Source organism: Branchiostoma floridae, chromosome 19, assembly GCF_000003815.2.
Source record: "Branchiostoma floridae strain S238N-H82 chromosome 19, Bfl_VNyyK, whole genome shotgun sequence".
Taxonomy (NCBI): Eukaryota; Metazoa; Chordata; class Leptocardii; order Amphioxiformes; family Branchiostomatidae; genus Branchiostoma; species Branchiostoma floridae.
The window spans coordinates 12053332-12059476 of record NC_049997.1 but is presented as its reverse complement, the minus strand read 5'-3'; positions in this window follow the sequence as shown (position 1 = coordinate 12059476).

Genomic DNA, 6145 nt, shown 5'->3' with positions numbered 1-6145 from the left:
ATCGCGATGATGGCACGGTGACGCAGTGGTAGGCAAAAAGCAGGTGTTTGGCAAAGGATTGATTTACATATTAACCAGAAATTTTAGTCGCTAATTTGAATATTAATTTTTGATCCAATCTACTGACGTCCTGGTAGGCAACAACCGTCCAATACCCTGGATATAAACAACAACAGCGATCGCTCGTATACCTCAGAGATTATCCTGGATACCAGACCCCAGCCCAATCTCCAAAAAACAAAGGAATAGATATTTTTGATATCAGGCTGGGGTCTGGTATCCAGGCTACTCAGAGATCTGCAAAGTGGAAGTAGTTAAAAGTGGGTATGGCATTTGTGGCTCGATTCCGGGCTACAATGAAGGGCAGTTTTCCTGCTAACACCATAAAGTAATGTTTTATTACCATACAAACATCCCATGCAAAGTGTAGTTTGGGAGAGATTAATTTAGCAGTGTAAATTATGATAACGCAGAAACACTCAAACAGACTTCGATCACTCCCTTGGAGGTAAAGTAAGTATAAGATACTTTAACATGTAATAACTAATCACTGAACAACTTGGTCCGTTTGGCTACTATGGTAGCTGTTTGGCTGTATATCTTTGTACAACAAAACATATACAGATATCAAGTCATATCAAAATTATATCCCTCATTCAGTAGGTTCCTCCTATGCCATGGCACCTGGAGGGTGGGGGTGGATGGATACCTCCAAAAACGAGACAGGCAAAAGCGATAAATCTGAAATAAAAATGATATGATATTAGATACATGACAACATGTAGTTGTAAGAGTTATGCCAACAATTTAGGCAGTGGGTGATTATCAGTCCAATGCCACATGTTACTCCTGTAACTATCCTTACCTCCTGGTTTCAATCATGTTATAGAATGTCATGTATGGGGGGTGCGAAGGTATCAGCCTTTGTCCTCAGCCCAAGGTCGCCAGCTCAAGATGACAAGAAAAAAGTTCTGAGCAAGTCGGAAGAGTGGTTGATTTATTCTTTACCAGATCATTATTTTTTGGGGCCTGTTTGCTTGTTTTGGTGTGTGTTCAAGTTTGTTCTCATTGGCCTGGATCCAAAGTTGTTTAGGGCTGAGTTGTACAGGCAGGATGAGAAGGTTGAGCTAGCCTTTGTCCAAATTTCTTGGGCGGGCTGGCAGGAAGTGAACATTGGCACTTGGACAAAAATCAAGAGTGCATTAAATTTTATAATTAACGTTTTGAATTGTTTTGAAACAATGAAAAGTTGAATGCCCCTACTATGTTCTTTGGTTGGTTCCTACTGTAAAAGTATCATCTCTATTATCACACCATTCTGATCACAATGGAATTTCTAATATGGCATATTGATAATGAATCATAACTAGAAAGCAACCCCATCCACTGGAACTAATTACTTGAAAAGCTGTAAACTTGTTTGAAACAAAACACTCGGGTCATCTGCAACCCATTGCAGGAAGCATAAAGTTTACTCTTGTTAAAGGACCCATCAACACTTTTGACAGAAATACTGCCAGAAATATGCAATTTGGGCAGTGTAAAATTCCTCCAGCTGACAAGCACCCCATCCCCGGAAGTTATCTTAAGGGGAGAACCACTAACGATCTGGGAGGGATGGAAGGTAGCCATTGCTGGGAATGGTGTGGGATGGAAACATCATCATCATGGAAACAGAATGGTGTTTGGTGATTGATTGATTGATACATAGATAGATTGATTGATTAGAAGATAGGATATGATAAAGAGATTCATTCATTTGTAGCAGTGGGGTGCAAGCGCCACCAACTGACCAGTCCAAGTGGAGCGGACCTTTTGGCCTAGTAGTGAAGGTGATGACGTTTGGTTTAGCTGGTGGGCCCAGGTTTGAGTCTCTCTGTCTCACATTCAAGAATTGGCTACCTGACTAGGCTAGGGACTGGTCCTTGCTCTTCTCCTTATGGTTCCTCCATATTGCATGGTCCTGAGATAAAGCTGCATCATTATGAAAAAAGACAATAGCCAGGAATATTAACTGACATTCTAAAGAAATATAGAAAATAGTAATTGAATTAATGGATGAGTAAATCAATAAATAAACTGATAAATGGATGGATGAATGAATGAATGAGAGTCAGCATTCTATATTGAGTTCTTAACAAATGATTTCCATTTGATCCTGTTTTTTTCTTAATATCGACAACTGCATAGAAATGAGATATTGAATAAAGTCATTAATTTCTATGAGTCTTCAAAACATGCGAAATCACAATGGGTACAATGTAAAAAGTGTGTGCAAACCTGAACCCTCCGCCCCTCCCCAAAGTTGAGGCCGGCTCTCCCCTTCCCTGTGAGCTCCTTGACTGACAGGCAGTAATTCTACTGTCCTGGACAGAAAACAAACAAGGCTACAACTGGGGTCTCCATGGTGTGCTGAAGCTATGTACCCAAACCTTTCCCATGAAACCTTCCCAGGCACAGGCCACTCTACTGTATTTCCTTGTTTCTGAGACATTTCTGATAAACAAATTCTGTCCATGTAGAAGGTTAGTCATCCAGTAATAATAATAAAATGGTACTGGTCTGCTGCCTAGTGTCCACAATGTATTGAACTTGTTACAACATGAAAGTAAAGTAAAGTAATAAAACAATAAATCAGCAAGCAACTGGATAAAATCAGACATTTCATCTACAATTTTTCATCATCAACCTCAGTCATGTGTCAGTCACTCTCCAAAACATCTGACTGCACAAAATCTTATCCAGTTGCTCAATTTAATTTGTATTATGACATATCAGAAAACTATTCCCATATAAATCTGTTGTCACAAACTGAACATTACTAGGTGAAAATTCGGTGATTGACAATATGGCTATTTCCTTGTTTCTCTGGTATTTTTAATTCAAATTCACAAGACTCTGGGTCGACATAAGAAGGGAGAGCTAGAGGAAAAAAGAAAACTTCAATCTGACAACATTTACTTCCAGACTTTTCCTCAGACTTTGCTTCTACTTTATCTGCCAGTTTGGCATAGTATTTTTAAATCCGAGATCCAACCAATCAAATTGGCGTGGCCTAATTAACAGGAAGTTATTCCTCCGCCGCGAAGAAAGACGTGACGTCAAGCAAACACGGCCCAGCCATCCCGCTTGTTCTCCGCTTTGAAGTTCAAATTTGACCCATATTTGGGAGCAGCCCGCTGGACATTTTTCGCCCCGACCATGGTAGCCAGAAATGTGCACTTTTTGTGAAACTTCAATGGGGCAGATGCTTGTGGGGTAAAAATAGATGGAGTGGTGGATCTGGTGGCTTCAAGATTTGTTTGACCTCAGAAAAATGCTGGAAGTCTTCAGGCTTTTGTGCAAGTTCAATGCTGTCTGTTGCCGGAAGTCAATCAAACAGATTGATGCAAGATATCTTAGGTTGGTTCATTGCTTGCTCAGTCACCTGTTCAGTGGGTTGGTTGGCTGGCTAGCTAACTGACTAGCAAGTTTAGTTACTTGCTTGTTTGCTGTTCAGTTGGTTGGTCGGTTGGTGCTTGATTAGTTTCTTGATTGGTTGTTTGATTAGTGCTTGCTTGGTTGACTGACATACGGGTTTATAGTTGGCAGGTTTAAAGCTGTTTTATCGAAGGATTCTTTAATTAACCATACAAGGAAGGACCAGGTCTAGAGTAAAAGAGTCCTTGGACAGGCAAAGACAATGTTTTCTTGGAGAAAAAACTTTCCAAGTACAACTGTAAACCAAAAGAATTTCATTACAAAGTCTTTTTAAAAGGAGAAAAAGTTGCCATACATAACTAGATGTTAGAGATTGTACTATATTCAATTGTTGAGCAATAAGGTAATTATTGAAATTTTTTTTTATGCTTCAAGACATATCTTGGATACTCTTTCTCACCATCATGTAATGTTACAACACTTTGTTACAACTCTCTCCAAACTCTGATGTTCCCTAAGGAACATAGTAGATTCTTCAAGTCTACTTCAAGACTTCATCCAGAAAGACACTACCACCAGACCATGACCCCATAGCTCTCTCCTTGTATTGAGCCGCTCAGCACATGACCCCCTACCACTCCACTCAATCACATGGTGACCTCCCAAGATGGAAACAAGTATCTAGACTTTCGAAAAGAAACGTGAAGTTGTTGGGAAGTCTTCACTTGAGAATGGGAAATTCCGCATCAAGCGTAAAATTCCTGGTGTAGGTCTTGACCCCTAACCCTGCCCTGCTGTGAGGACATGACATCCTATCATTTTCAACTGGGGTGCAGTCGGCCTTGTTTCCTATCCTGTCACGCCTGTACATTTGTTTCTTTACCTGCATGTATGCAGGTATGGTTTTGATGCTGGTGGGAACTTTTCGGTAGCCGGGGATGTAGGGCGCTGTATCTCGTGAACGGATGGTGCGAGCACGACGATTTTTGGTACGTGGGTTGGGGGTGGTAGCCTAACACTCAGGTTTGATTTTGGGCCTCCTGGCGTTTGAACTTGACATTGCAGGTGGCATTTTTGGTGTTTTTGGGGCACTTTTGGCGCTGTGTGTCCGGAACGATACGCGCGATTGCGACGATTTTTGGTGCATGGGTGGGGGGTTGTTGCCTGTTGCCTAGGATTGACTTTGGGCCTTGTCGCGTTTGAACTTGACCCGGCAGGTCGAATTTTGTGTCCGAGAGGGGTGTTTCCGGAGTTATATCTTCTGAACGGCTGGTGCTGGCGCGATGATATTTGGCACATGTGTCGGCGGTGGCTGAATAATGCTCAATTTTGATTTTGGCGCCCTTGGTGCTTGAACTTGACATTTTAGGTTACCTTTTGTGCGGGCACGGGGCGTGCGCTGTATCTCCGGAACGCAAGGTACCATTGTGTTGCCATTTGGTACGTGAGTTGTTTGTGGTGTCCTGGTGGTCAGGTTTGATTTTGGGCCTCCTAGTGCTTGAACTTGATACTGTATAGGTTGACCCTGTTTTAGTGTGGTTGGGGCATCCTCCCAATATCTGCTTGGTTTTAAAAACAGATTATGGTTGGGTGTAGAACCATCATCTGGCCTGGGCCACCTTCAATGTATCAGGTTACTTAGTGGCACTGACAGTTTGCCAGATGACGGGAGTGTACAAGATTATATATCTGTTGGTCAGGTATAATTGAAGTTTGCTTATATTACTCTTTGTGGTGTTTCTAGAGCTGTATAGTACTGAGTTTTAAGTTCCGGTACAAGTTCCTTTACCCTGTTGGCAATCATGGTTGAACTTGAACTTAAACAGAAGAAGATGCAATTTTCTAATGTGGAGGAGAACTGTATAGAGTGTGGGCATAAGAGAAAGGTATGTGTATGATTTGTCCTGTGTTTCTTTTTGTTTCTTTGGTAATGCCATTTCCATACTGTATACAGGTAATTTGTTGTTTTGGGCTAGTCATATTCGCTTGGTTTTTGGGCCTGCTTAATCTATGGTACAGGCAGGGTTAAGTGGTGGAGGCTTAGCTTTGTTCTGTTTTAAATTCAGTATCGTTTGTTGCATTTTGTCGCGGCAAATATATGATGAAATTCCCCTTCTAAGCAACTGCTCATTGGTTTGCGGGGATGTTTGCTGGGTGTTTGCTTTGACTACAACAGCTTCTGAACTTTTCAAAGCTTCCATTGCCAGCAGCTTGCCATCTATAAATGGGATTGACAAGGACATTTTTCATAGTAAATTATGCTGTTAAATTTGGCTTAGATACTACAGGAGATTTAGGTTTGGGTTGGATGGATTGAATGAAAATATCATACCACCCTGGGGACTAACTGTTGCTGCTGCATGGGGGCTACCACTATTCATGTTGTCTAATGTCTATGGAACTACAGATAAAAGTATCATTGGTCAAATTATGCGAGTAACATTCCGATGTCAAGTGAATAACACCCCAGAAATAAATCTTTAATGAATATCATTGGAAGAACACAAACCAAGGAGACTTAGCAGCTGCATTAGGTCAGTACATTGAAATAGGAAGATATTAGTATATCATGTGACAGAGTAACTACATGTGCATGGGCCATCTGAGACAAAAAAAGGTAGCGTCTCAACAACTTCAAAGTACTGTGGTTGGTTACATACTTAAGAAATCCAAAATAAGTAATGTTCATCCCTGTCCAAACTTACAAATTCAGAAAATGGAATTT